Source organism: Equus asinus, chromosome 2 (genome assembly GCF_041296235.1).
Source record: "Equus asinus isolate D_3611 breed Donkey chromosome 2, EquAss-T2T_v2, whole genome shotgun sequence".
Classification (NCBI taxonomy): domain Eukaryota; kingdom Metazoa; phylum Chordata; class Mammalia; order Perissodactyla; family Equidae; genus Equus; species Equus asinus.
In genome coordinates, this window is record NC_091791.1 from 54,298,964 (window position 1) to 54,313,804 (window position 14,841).

Here is a 14,841-nt window from a genome sequence, read left to right on the forward strand (position 1 = left end):
CCAAACTGGAACCAATCCAAATGTCTATTAATTTGCAAATGGGCTAAAAACAAAACAAAACAAAACTGTGGTATATTTATATAATGGAATACTACACATCAGTTAAAAAAAGAAGAACAAACTACTGATTCATGCAACAACATGCGTTAACTTCAAAAACATTGTGTAATTTACGTGGCAAGAACAAAGACAGAAGCCACAGAATACATGCTGTTTGATTCAGTTTATTTGAAGTTCAGAACAAGGAAAACTGACCTCTCGTGATAAGAATCAGATCAATGCTTCCTATGGGAGTTCTGACTGGAAGGAGCCAGGAGCCTTCTGGGAGGTGGAAATGTGTTAGATCTTGACTGTGATGTTGATTTCACTAGCATCTATCTTTAAAATTTAATCAAAGCTCATTGAATGTTACACTTAAAATTTGTGCTTTGCAGCGTATGAAAAATTTACCTTGATAAAAAGATAATGAAAATAGTATTGTATTACATAGCATAACTTCAGGTTTATATATTTTTTAGAAGCTGGAAAAATCGTAGAAATTGTTAATTCTGCTCCTCAATCTCTCAATCAAATATGCTCACGCATATAAACACATACCATACACACACACACACACACACACATGCATTTTACAGAATCAGACCGGACTCAAAGGGAAATCAAGGGACTTTTTCCCAGCTCATTGAGCTAGTGGTAGAATTCGATGATCCAGGCTGTCTGACTCCTGCCTCTTCTATCGCACCAGGTTTCCTTTCTAGAATACCAAATACAACACACAAAGCACTCTACGTCTTTTTCACATGTTGCAAATTGTAAAATGAAACAAAGCAAAAAACTATTCATGAATACATATCATCCTGTGTCTTACGTGACTATTTCCGTCTTGATTATGTATTTTTTTAAAAAATCTAAAACAAGAGTTTTTATTCTAGGTTCCATGGGTCTGTAGGTAGTTTATGAATGGACTTTGGGAGGCCTACAAATCTTTTAAAATGGTATGCAAAATTTTGTGTTCACATACCATGTTCATTTTTCTGATAAGTAACTCCCAGAGATTCTCATGGATCCTGCGACCTCCCCCAATCACTCAAAAACCACTAAAAAATGAAGGCTCATTTTCCATTTTAAAAGGAAATATGAATGAAACTTTAGGTAATTATGGAGTGATAATATCACCCAAGCAAGATTCCAAAAGATGAAACTACAAAAGAAAATATTGACATGACTGACTATGTGATGCTTTAAAAAACTGTATATTCAGAAAAATTTGAAGAAAAAAGTAAGACATAAACTAAACGTAGCAATCAATGAGTTGATAATTCTTAGAAAAATTCTTAAACAGTGCCTGTTTCATAGTAAGAACTATATTTACATTACTACATCTATGTAACAAAAATTATGACTTCAAAAATTGTTGATATGGAAAATTATCATATATTATGTTAAAAATAACTCTAGATTAAAAAAAGAAACATTTGAAGGAAATATACCAAAATGCTAATAAATCACTGAGTTGTAAAGTTACTAATTATTTTGTTTCCATTTTTATCTTTTTCTGTATGTGCTCTCTATCATAGAAATAGTCTTATAAATCAGGAAAAGTAAAAAACACCCAAACAGAAAAATAAGCAAAGAATATAAAACTACATTTGAAGAGAAAGAAATACAAATTACAAAACATATGAAAATATCTTCAATCTCTCCAGTAATCAAAAGGATACCAATTTGGGTGTTGGCCCTGTGGCCGAGTGGTTAAGTTCGCCCGCTCCGCTGCATGCAGCCCAGTGTTTCGTTGGTTCGAATCCTGGGCGCGGACATGGCACTGCTCATCAAACCACACTGAGGCAGCATCCCACAGGCCACAACTAGAAGGACCCACAACGAACAATATACAGCTATGTACCGGGGGGCTTTGGGGAGAAAAAGGAAAAAATAAAAAGGATGGCAATTTGAACCATATTGAAATACTGATGTTCAATTCTCAGATATCTACATGGAGTCTGCATATTTTAATTGTACATTAAAAAGAATGTTTTATTACATAATGTTAAAGATACGAAAATTGTTGCCACCTGAAACCATTTTATGTTTAAAGTAATTTAAATGCTTCCTCCCACCTGAATCTCTTTTTTCTGAAGACTATTAATTTTGCGAAATCACATGGTATTGTTTTGCTCTGGTGCTAATTTATTTTAATGAAAATGAACGATAGTGTCTACTCTTCAATCTTATCACATACTATATATTATTTCTTTCTCCTACAGCTGTTTTGAGAAACAAGCATTGAGGCATCGAGGCACAATGTTGTCCACAAAATTATAGTAAATGAAAATTCTGTCTGGCATGAACTTCTAGGTGGGTGCTGCTGTTTTTTATAAGCAACGAACCAAGCCAAATGTAAGCCTGAGAGACAAAGTAAAAATAGTAAGGCCTTTCAGAGAGCAGCTGCAGCTGTCGAGAATTATTTTAGGTTCCTTCCCCTGTGCTCTTTTATTGAAGTCTCAAAAAATCGATGAATTAAAGAGATTATGTTCTATTTTACAAATAATAGAATTGAACGTTGGAGAAGAAAAATGACTTAGTCAAGGTTGTTTAGTTACTGAGGGGTAGAATCTCAAATCAATTCAGTTCTTAGCATTCTTCTACCAAGAAGTAGGGAATTCTATATCTCCAAAGATATCTAGCAAAGGCTAAATATAAAAATGCAATCACTGGGAATTGCAGCATCTTATAAAAGGGATAACTATATTATACACATGCATAAAATATATATGCCACACTTCCTAAGCCACAGCAGCTGGTGGAAATGTTCAAGAACCAGCCATTAAACTGTACTTAGAATCTCAAGATTTGTTCAACTTTCTGTGAACAATTTTTTCCTATCAATTTGTTTTTTCTTGTTGAGGTTTTTTCCATAAGGGACCTGAAAGCTGATGTTCCCAGAGGGTCCTCTCAGCCTCTAAGAGTAGACTAGAATTACCTGAATTGCGGATGTAGACAGAGTTCAATTTCCCATTCCCAAACCCCAGCTGGTTTTTCAGCTGTGGTGTAAGTCAGCTGATTAAATATAAATTTTGGAAAGGTAAGGATCTCTTTCCTCCTTCCAGTTGATTTCTATTGCACGTGCACAATAAGAGGTTACAACATATTGTTACAAATGTAATGATCTTGCGTTCTTGGTTACTAACACTAAAATGGACAAATTTTTGTTTTATTTTGGACATTGTGTTTGTAAATTGATGAACATTGATACTGAGGAAATTGAATAGCTCTAACATTAGTGCATTTAAATTATAGGAGGAGCAAGGATGCAGGTTGGTACACACTTGTCATTATATAACCACAGTTTAATTGGACCATGACTTTTGTGGGGAACACTTGATTATCAGCGTAAGCAGGCAAGGGTCAGCCCTTGAATAGTTTCTCCTCTTTCTAAATATATTTTTGAGTTTTATAATCTGTGGTTGGGACCTATGAAATATAGGAAATAAATAGCTCTTAATGACAAATTAGGAGACCTATGTTATAGTTTGTTCTGTGTCTTGCTAATTTGAATTTAGACAGGTCACTGGATCATTGGCCTACAGTTTTTTCAATTACAAAAGTCTGTATAATCTGGCCATACCTTACCTTTCGAATATGATCTCCAGCCAGTTTCCCTAGCCCTTCAGTCATATAGAAATATTTTCAGCTTTAAGAACATCCCAAAGTTCTTCCTGCCTAAAGCTTTTTTACAACTCGTTTACGTGTATGTTCAAAATGCTCTGCCCTGAGTTCTCTACATGGCTAGTGCCTCCTTTTCACAATTTCTGATTAAATAGGATCTCTTCAAATGGGCCTTGTGATAAACTCATATATGTAGGTCCCTCCCTCCCACCTTGACACTAAACTCCTCTCTCACAAGATCTTGCAAGATATTTCTCTATTTTTTATTATATATTTATTTGTTTATTCCATTATTCACTTTCTCCTCCAACAAAACTAATTTCCGCAAAGACAGGATCTAGGATCTGTCGTGTGTTGACTCACCTACTCTGTTCCATTTAGAATTTCTTTTATGGAGAAATGGCTTCAGGCAGGGCCATTAAGGCAATGTGAATGAAGAACTCAAGTCCAACCCTCTTGGGATCACATCTTTGTTTACCATTCAACATTTGTCCTCAGAGTTGGCATCATTTATACTAAAGCTAAACGACTCTGAATACTAATTAATTTATTAGTATATGGTATATTTTTTACTACAATTTATTGTAATTACAGGAGGAAGTCTGAGGTCAGAGCAAACAAGAAAGACACTTGGACATTTGAATTTTAGCTATATTCTCTGCTGCACTTGCTTGAACTTCAAAAGTAATATTTGTTTATTCTATAACTATGATAACCAGAAGGTAAATGTGCTTTAGTTTCCTTGTAGTTTATTTATTAATTAGTTGTGTACTTGTTTATACCTTTTTAAATTTTGCCTTTCCCACAATCTTTTGCCAACTTACATAGTTTTATCTGAATTCATTGAGTTTACTAGTTTTCCTGCTTTTAGTAAACCCAGCTTCTTTACTGCCTCCAACACAATACTTTGCCCTTATGATTCACGATTTTTAAACTACTGCTCATCACTAGAAAGCATTTGTTGAACAGATAACTAAATGCATGAATGAGGGAATAGAACAAGATTCTTCCTGTCATCCAATTCTAACTTTTAATTCTATTTTTCTTATTTGTTTGCTTGTTCTTTTTGTATTTACCAATAAATAGTTATGAAAGAGGAGAAATGAAAGATACTTCTTAATAATCCTTTTGTTTATTACCACACACACCAGGAATACTTGTCTCCTTAATTGCGTGTCTTTTACATCAACGAGACTAGTACACTAATGTACCAGCTTTATTAGTATTCATCAACTCATCTTTTCCCATTTAACTATGGGATATTTACTTTTTCTTCAAGTTTGGAATTATAAGATTTGAATTGACTTGAGATTCTGCCCTTCAGTAACGAAAATACCTTGAGTAAGTCACTCTTTTTCTCAAAACTTCAGTTTCATTATTTATAATATATGATATTAAACTCGTCACTTCATGGCTGTTTGGGGGATTAAATAAAAGAGCACGGGAGAAGGAACCTAACACAGTGCTTAACATGTAGTGTCACAGTCACTATTTTAGTGTTGTACCTTCTAAGTCTCTTCTCTCATTAAACAAACCTGTTCTAGCACATCAGGCTACCTGCCTCTGACTAGGTTATGTAAAGTCACTTATAAAATATCGATTTAAAACCATTTGCATATTATATTTCTTTTTTCTAGATAACTTCATCATCCTAGCGATACTAAAATGGAAAAGATTGTTTCCTTCTATCTTGTTTGGTGTATGTTATTTTTGTGTATAGATTTGGGGGAAAAACAAGCATGATGGAAATAGACAAACAACAGAACAAGTGCTGGCCACAGAGCTGTTTTGAGAATCCTAGCAAATCAAGAAGAATTATGCACTTGAAAATAGAATCTCCGTGTGTTCTCATTCCTCAGTGAACACCTTCTTGACAAGCTAACGCACACTGTGACAGTCTTCATATTAATCTAATTCTACTTCATGCAACACAATTGACTTGCACACACCAGTGAATCATAAATGAAACTTATCCTGTATCAGAATAATTTTGGGTGTTCCTAACATTAACCCAGTTGGTTATAAAATTGATTCTTCTACTACTCATGAACAACACCACTCCTTATTTTCTAATGTGTGAAACAACAATTTTATACTTTTAAACACAGCATGATTTTGTCCTTCAAATTCGTGAACTGGATCATGGAAGAACTTCTTGGTAACAGCCTGCTGCATTTCTTCACGTTATGTAGGTAGTTATTTTTAGGATTCAGAAAAAGGTGCAAGTTTTAGGATCAGCTGCTCAAGAAGAAACACCTTCTATTGTGTGAAAAGTAAAATCAAATGAGGACTGGAAATCAAAGATTGGTTATGTTTTATTCAGACAAATTCCAGCGTTTTTAAAAATATATAATAATCAGTTGTAGATTCTGTTACAAATCTCTTCCTCTGAAATAGTTTGGAAACAGAAGGTAATTTTCATAGTTACAAGGATGCTCCTTTTTAGCAAAGCCATGCCATTCCTACCAATGGTAATAGAAGTTGTAATTTAGGCGGAACTTCATATTTACATATGATGATAGTTACAAATAGGTTTTTAGGCAATAATTTTAGGGAAAACAGATGGAATTCATTCGTGATCCACAATGTAATCTTTATATAAAATGATTTCTCTGTTTAGATCTTAGATCTGGTCTGATTTCAGACCCTGCTATGCTTGATTTACAAATTAAAACTCTTTCTAAAAATGATTCTGAAGCTATATACAAGAAACAGTAAATCATTTTATTCCCTTCTGGCCACAATTGTTTGAATGTGTTTTTTTAAGAACTATGTTGGCATTTTCGCCATACACACTTGAATAATGTAACTTTGAATTATCTTTCAACAATCATGCATTTCTAAGAAATAAGAAATTATAAAGCTGGCTCAGACAACAATAGTGTGCATTTGTTATAAATAATGAAAATTTTTATTTTAGATATGTAGGGGAATTATGTTAAATGTATTTTTTTAGCTACTGTTTTAAGTATGTGCAGGTTAACCATATTCCATCAATGGAAATAAAGTCATTTGGTTGCAAATTAATATACTCAGATGAATTGTAGGGTAAGAGTCAATTCTATTAATTTTTAAAACGTGTTTGAGGATATGAGTCCGTTAAGCCATTTGCAATTATTTTTAAACAACTGTTTATTATAAATTGGTTGTAATAAAAGAGATTTTCTTAAGACAATTGGAAAGGGGTGAAGGGTACAATTTTAATTAAAGAGTAAACTTCAGTACTGTAGGCAAAACAATTTTTGGAGTGACACTGAAGCTGAGGATAAATCAGGTGCTCGATGTAAGTCAGTGGTTTGGTTGTCAAGGTAACTTTTCAGATTGGAAACAAATACCCAGGAATGTGATGCATAGAAATACAATGATTGCTCTCTATATCCTAGAAATAAGGTTTAGGGATCGGAAGTTGAGCTTGCAGGTGATCAGCTCTTAGTTCTAATAATTAGGATTTGTGACTTGGAATGAAAAGACATAGGTTTAAGTTTAAGGCATATCTTTACTTTAAAAAAAAAAAAATCCCTGAGAAGTGTCAGCTTCTATTGTTTAAATCAAGCGCAAAAGAACTTATTTATGTACATAAGGTTTGTTTTTTTGACATCAAAGCATAAATGAAAAAAAAGTTTTCCTTAAGGACAATAATTCCTACAGTCCATCAATCCATTAAGCAGTAAAACACAAATGTTGAAAATTAGCGGGGGGGTGTGTGTGTATACGTGCATACATATATGTATGTATTTATTGATTCATATATATTATATTCTGTATATATAAATTTAACACAGGGCCTTTATTTTTAATGTCAAGTAGTTTATCAAAGGCACACAGAATAATACAATGAACGCTTGAGTTTCCTCATTGTCCTTGAGAAGTAGAACACTGCTAGGGTCATTGAAACCCATTGTGTGACATTCCTTTTTTCTTCATGGAGATCACTAATATTGAAATTTTTCTGTTTTTTTCAATTTCCTTTATTTTCCTTCATATATTTAGTGTACTGTACATAATATGCATATTGAGCTGTATGATTTACTTTTACATTTTTTAACTTTATCTAAATGGCATTGTTATCTGAAAATTACTTTTTTTGCTTAATATTATGTGTCTGAGATACATCCCAGTTGATTTTATAACTGTAAATTCAATGTATCTATTGCTGAATAATAGGAGAGTCTCTACATTTTTAATTTTAAAAATCTAGCAGATACAAAAGAATATATTTTGATTTTATTCTATTATTTTCTGAATTCTGCTCTTTGAATCTCTCTTCGTTTATTGATCTTTTCTCTTTCTTCTTCTATGAAAAAATCTCATCTTATTTTTAGCCCATTTATCTAAATAATTTCTTTTCTTTTCCATTTTGATTTCAATAGTTTTTACATATTCTAGATTTCAACCACTATTTGCTTATACTACTTTTTACATGGTGTGTTTACATCTTAGTTTTCAAACGTTAAATCATCCTTACATTGTTGATTTATACCACATTTGGCCTTGATATATTATCCTATTTATATATTGTTTGATTTGTTTGCTAAAATTTTGTTGAGAATTTTTGCATCCTGTTTTATGAGAAATATTATTCTGTGGTTTTATTTTCTTATATCTCTGACCATTTTGAGCATCAGGGTAATCATGCTAATCAAGTAGAATGACTTGGGAAGTATTCCTTTGCTTTTCAATTTTCTGAAAGTGTTTGTATTATTTCTTCCATAACTTTTGGGTAGAATTCCTAACTAAAGCCATCTGAGCTTAGAGATTTCTTTGTGGGAAGGTTTTTAAGCTACAAATACAATTTATTTACTAGCTACTGGGCTATTCAGGTGATCTTATTATCCTCGAATGAGCTTTCAATAGTTGGTGGCTTTCAAGGAATTTGTCCATTTCATCTAAGCTGCCAAATGTATTGGCATAAATTTATTTACAGCATTTCCATATTATCCTTTTAATATCTGTATAATCTATAATGACAGCACTACTCTCATCCTTGTATTTATGCTCTGTTCCATCTGAATGAGGGGAAATTATTCCATCAGTATCTCTTAATTTGCAATGCCATCAAAATAAAATTGCATAGTATATATGGCTCAAGATTTTGCTGCCAGAACCATGATTGGGAAGAGTGAAGCCAGAACAAAGAATATTACAGCTTAGAGCAAAGATCCAGTCGGTTTTTTCCCCCAGGAATTTTGTTTACCAGTGAAATGTATTCACAGGCAAATCAGAAAAGCTCATGTAGGAGGGAAAGAAACAAGAAGAGCAATCATCTTACCAATATACTTTCTTTAAAAAAATACACTTTTCTTAAAAAGCTTTAACTGAGACACATTAATGGATTATGATCAGGGGTGTGTGTGTGTGTGTGTTTAACTTTTACTGCATGAAACTATAAAGTCAAACAAAAGAAATTCTTTCCGTTCTAGTATTTGCTATCTTTGCTCATTTGGGAAACAAGTCTGTGACACTATTAGTCTGTCTGCCTACTTTTACATAGGAGTAGGACTAATATGTCTATAGGCAACCAGAATTGCAAATCAACTTGTATCTAAGTTCAGAAGGGAGATGCACACCAGAGTACAGCATAGTTAAATAAATAGCTAGGATTCCCGGGGCCAGAGTTAGTGATCAGCACATAGCCCTCCCCATTTGAATGAGTGATGAGTCATATTGAGTCTCAAGCCTACAACAAACTGCACGTTTTGTCCCCTTGTCATCGGTAGGCAGCTGAAGGACAAAAGAACAAAATGATCATGTGTGCATTGTCTACATGGAGCATAATTATATTATAGACAAGGAATTTAACTAGAATGTTGGCATTGAATAACCTTCTTTTCTCTTTGGCTCCATGTTGTGAGACACTGCTCAGAATTTTATGTTATTGAAGTACTGTTAGAAAAGGTATTTTAAAAACAAAGCCCTTTGGGATTTGCAAAAATGATCAGTGTAGACTTTTATTGAACGCTGCAGCTTGCTGTCTGTAATTAGTTATAATGCTTCTTCTTCTTTCCCAGCAGATTTCTTCTTCACTTTCTTTTCTTTTTTCTTTTCTCTTTTTTAGCAACATTAATAGATAGCGCTGCCTAATACACAGGCAGGAAGGGAGACATAATAAAAAGGGCAGAGGGTTTTAGAACTTATGTCCCATTTGATACATCAATACAATATTAGGGTATATACTTTGATGTAAGTGATACCTGGGCAGTATACCTGTAGTATCTGGCATTGTCATCAATTTCATAGGTAATTTAGACATTTCTACATTCTCTATGTCCATTGCTTCTCAATCACTTCCAATATTTCTTTCATATCTCCCCCTACATTTTCTCCAATGGTTCCATCTCACAGATTTTTTGCAATAATCTCCTTACTGATCTTACACCTTCCAATTTGTCCCTCCTTCTAAAACGTCCCCAATTTATTGACATTTATAGATGTGATCATATCACTCCCCCTCTTCTGTTGTATTCAACTCTTCCTCTTCCTACAGAACAGATCCCACTTGGCCTTAAGGATTCCCACAATCCAGTACCAGCCTCCCTTTCCAGTTTTACCTACAAACTCTGCTTTCTGTGCCTTTTTTCATGTCATTCCTTTTCTGTCATTTTGTTTTTTTATCTTCTGGAAATCTAGTCATCTTTCAGGACCATATTTACACATTACTTAAGACTTTTAAATTTTATTTATATATTTTATTTTATTTTTGCCATTTCAATCATTTTTAAGTGCACAATTCAGTGACATAAATTACATTTATAGTGTTGTATAACTATCACACCTCATCCAAAACTTTCATAATCCCAAACAGAAACTCTGTCACTATTAAGCAATAATGCCCCATTCATACTTACCCCCAGCTCCTGGCCAGCTCTAATCTATTTTCTGTCTCTATAAATTTGTATATTCTCGATTTTTCATTTAAGTGGCATCATATGATTTTTGTCTGGTCTATTTTACTTAGCATGGTGTTTCCAAACCTCATCCACATTGTGGCAGGTATGAGAACTTCATTGTTTTTTTTTAAGATTGGCACCTGAGCTAACAACAGTTGCCAATCTTTTTATTTTTCTGCTTTTTCTCCCCAAATCCACCCAGTTCATAGTTGCATATTTTAGTTATGAGTCCTTCTAGTTGTGGCATGTGGGACGCTGCCTCAGCATGGCCTAGTGAGCGGTGCCATGTGTGCGCCCAGGATCCAAACCGGCGAAACCCTGGGCCACCGAAGCAGAGCGCGCGAACTTAACCACCTCGCCACGGGGCCGGGCCCAGCACTTCATTCCTTTTTATGGCTTAATGTCATATTTTATTTATCCATTCATCCGTTAATGGACACTTGAGTTGTTTCTACCTTTTGGCTATTGTGAATAATGCTGATGAACGTTAGTGTACAAGTCTCTATTTAGTTCATGCTTTCAATTCTTTTGAGTATGTACCCAGGAGTGGAATTTCTGGTTATAGGGTAATTTTATGTTTAGCTTTCTGAGGAACTGTCAAGCTGCTTTCCACAGCAGTTGCACCAATTTATGTTCTCCCCAGCTTCCGGACTGCTGCCATGCTGGGGGAGGGGTTGAGGAAAGGGTAAGTACAAACCAAAGCTTCCATGTCATTTTCAAGTGGTCTTTTTCTTCATTCAGTATACACTTGGTTACCATAAACCTTTGACTGTTTTACAGCGTTCTGACAAAATTGATTCTAACAGTTTCTGCTTGCTTTTCAATTTTTCTGTGGGGAAGCAAGAGCTTGGAGCTGCCTACTCCACCATTTTGCTGATGTCTTTCTCAACTTCCTTCTTTAACTTCAAACTTTAAGACTCCCCATCTTCATCTAGGATGAATTAATTCCTTTGCTTTTTCTGTTCTCTTGCTATATCTTTTATACATCTACACACTGTGTACTGAGACTTTATCATGTATAGAATTTCCTTATAAGATTGTGAACTCCTTGGGGCCGAGAACTGTATTTTACTCTTCTTCTCTTACACTTATTTGAGTTTAATTGAATTAATTATAATTTTCATTTAATTTCTGAAAAAATGAATTGAAGTAAAATATTTGGGGACTCAAAGGAATCATCTGAGCCTTAAACAATTCTTTTTGGCTGGTTTCTAAAATGTAGTCCAAAGGGAAGAAAATTATTTCAAAATAAAGAAGTCATGTTTTGGGTACGGCTTTAGAGCATTAAAAATACTTGCAAAGGAGAGGCAGCTCACTGTGGAAAGGGACTGAGTTTGCTCTTTGGGAACTTGCTTCTGCTTTTATCCTAAGAGTCCGTGACCTCTGTCTTTTGTTTGTTTTTACCTCAACATTAAGAGATTATAGTGATCTTCTGGTTACAAAGCATAAAAAGATATTTGAGAAAAATAACTATTTTAAAAGTTCTGCTGTAAGATGAAAATTTTATCCTTTGCATTTAGTATTTTTTAAAATATGAACAACATATACATCTTACAGAAGACTTTCTAATGATCACAGACAAACTTGGACTCCAGGGGCACCTACATGGCTGTGGCACAGGTACACGGAAATTGTGTGTCCTCACTTATCAAGGATTCTTTCCTTTTTCTAATTTAATAGATTTTATTTTCACTTGCTGCTTATTTCTCAAAAGCTTCCCTTTATCTCAGAAATAGTCAATTATAATTTCTGTCATTTGCTGTGAAATTAGCCTGGAAGTGGGTAGATGTTCCAAGAAATTATAAATCAGAGATGTGATTCTTCTGGGTGGCACAGCTTCCTTACAGCAATGTCAAAGACAGAGCCTTAAAAATTGATCTGACAAAAAAACAAGGAAACACACTTTGAACTCTATGCCTTTTGAGTGGATTCCCTAGCAGCCCCGAGGAAAAACTGTAATAATTTTTCTCATCTAAAGATTCTGTGGGTTACCATAGCTTCCACACTCCTCACTCAGTGTATAAAATATGCTTTATTATTTCCTTATTAAAACGTGACAATAAGTCACTATCTTGGGCTAGAATTTCCTCATTTGCTAACTAGGGGATTGGTTGTGTCATTTATATGATCCTATTTATCTTTAATGTTCTATAATTATCATTTTAATTTGTTACTTTTCCCATTGTACATTTTATTATTTGTAATATACCTGTCAAATTTTACAGGAGACTTTTAATGAGACAGTTTATTCGAAATCACTTTGGTTAGATACACTAATAAGACAAGGTTTATAAAACTTTTTAAGAGGTTCAGAGCACAGCAAAACACAAGATCAAGAGACTCAGTTTGAAGCAGGTGTACTCCCTTCCCATGTCACTTTAAAGCACAAGCCGTGAACTTGGGTCCGGTGGGCCACGTGTAGGTCTTATTTGGTCTTTTCAGTGTTTAAGCATTTGGAGATTTTGTATAAATATCTAGATAAAAATAATGGCAACTTTGAACTCACATTCCTGTGGCAAAAATTGGCTGGAGCTGGGAAAAATTGCTTTTTGGTGGAACTCTCACTCACTAATTCCCCACAGTTTACATCATTCTCTACTGAGACTGACTCAAAGCCACTCTGTCTAGTGTCCTGTCCTCTACAGAATTCTAGGCTGGCAATTGTTTTAAAGTCATGAAACTGGGTTCGAGAAACAAAATGAGCAGATTGCAGTAATTTATTCCCTTCACCTGTGTAAGATAGAAAAAATAAAATATTTAAATTTTTTTAAATATTGAAAAACGTGGAAGAAAACATAGTCAGCAAGGTCTTTGACATAGGTCTTGATGATTTTTTGAATTTGACGCCCAAAGCAACAAAAGCAAAAATAAACAAGGGGAACTATATCAAACTAAAAAGCTTCTGTACAACATAGGAAACTGTCAACAAAATGAAAAGGCAACCTACTGAATGGGAGAAAATATTTGCAAATCCTGTATCTGATAAGGGGCTAATATCCAAAATATATAAAGAACTCATACAACTCAATAGCAAAAAAATAAACAATCTGATTAAAAAATAAGCAGAAGATCTGAATAGACATTTTCCCAAAGAAGACATACAGATGGCCAACAGGTACATGAAAAGATGCTCTACATCATTAATAATCAGGGAAATGCAAATTAAAACCACAAGGAGATATTACCTCACCTGTTAGAATGGCTACTATCAAAAAGACTGGAAATAACAAGTGCTGGCGGGGATGTGGAAAAAACAAAAACTTTGTGCACTGATGGTGGGAATGTAAATTGGTGCAGCAACTATGGAAGACAGTATGGAAGTTCCCCAAAAATTTAAAAATAGAAATACATATGATCCAACAATTCCACTTCTGGGTATTTATCTGAAGAAAATAAAAACACTAACTTGAAAAGATATATGCAGCCCCATGTTCATTGTAGCATTATTCATAATAGCCAAGATATGGAAACAATGTAAGTGTCCATCGATGAATGAATGAATAAAGATATTGTTGTATATATACACAATGAAATATTATTCAGCCATAAAAAAGAGTGAAATCTTGCCATTTGCCACAATATGGAGAAACTTCAAGGGCATTATGCTAAGTGACATAAGTCAGAGAGAAACAAATACTGTATGATATCTCTTATATGTGGAATTTGAAAAATATATATATGTAGTCACGCACCACATAATGATGTTTCAGTCAACAACAGATCACATACACAGGGATGGTCTCATAAGATCAGTACCATATAGCCTAGGAGTGTATAGGCTATACCATCTAGGTTTATGTAAGTATACTCTATGATGTTCTTAGAACAAGAAAAGTGCCCAACGATGCATTTCTTAGAATGAGAAGGTATTCTCATCATTAAGTGTTGCATGATTGTATATAAAAAGATAAATAAATAAGCTCATAGATACAAATTGGTCGTTGTCAGAGGTTGGGGGTGGGGATGGGAGAAATGGGTAAACTGCTTTTTTTTTTTCAGTTTAAATAAATTGTGTTTATATTTAAAAATTAAAAAGTTTTTTTTAAGTGTTAAAAGTATTTCCAAATTAACCTTTTAAATATTTATATTTGCTGCTCAGAAAAATTGTAGACCTATGTTACTATTGAGGAATGAAACACTAAACACAGACATATTTTCTATTGCTACCTGTGTATGTCTACGTGTGTGTGGGGGCGTGGATGGTGCATAGTCCTGGTAAAAGATCTAAAGACGAAAAAGAATAATGTCCTACTACGATATGAAGCTATCAGTCCAAATCTCATGATGA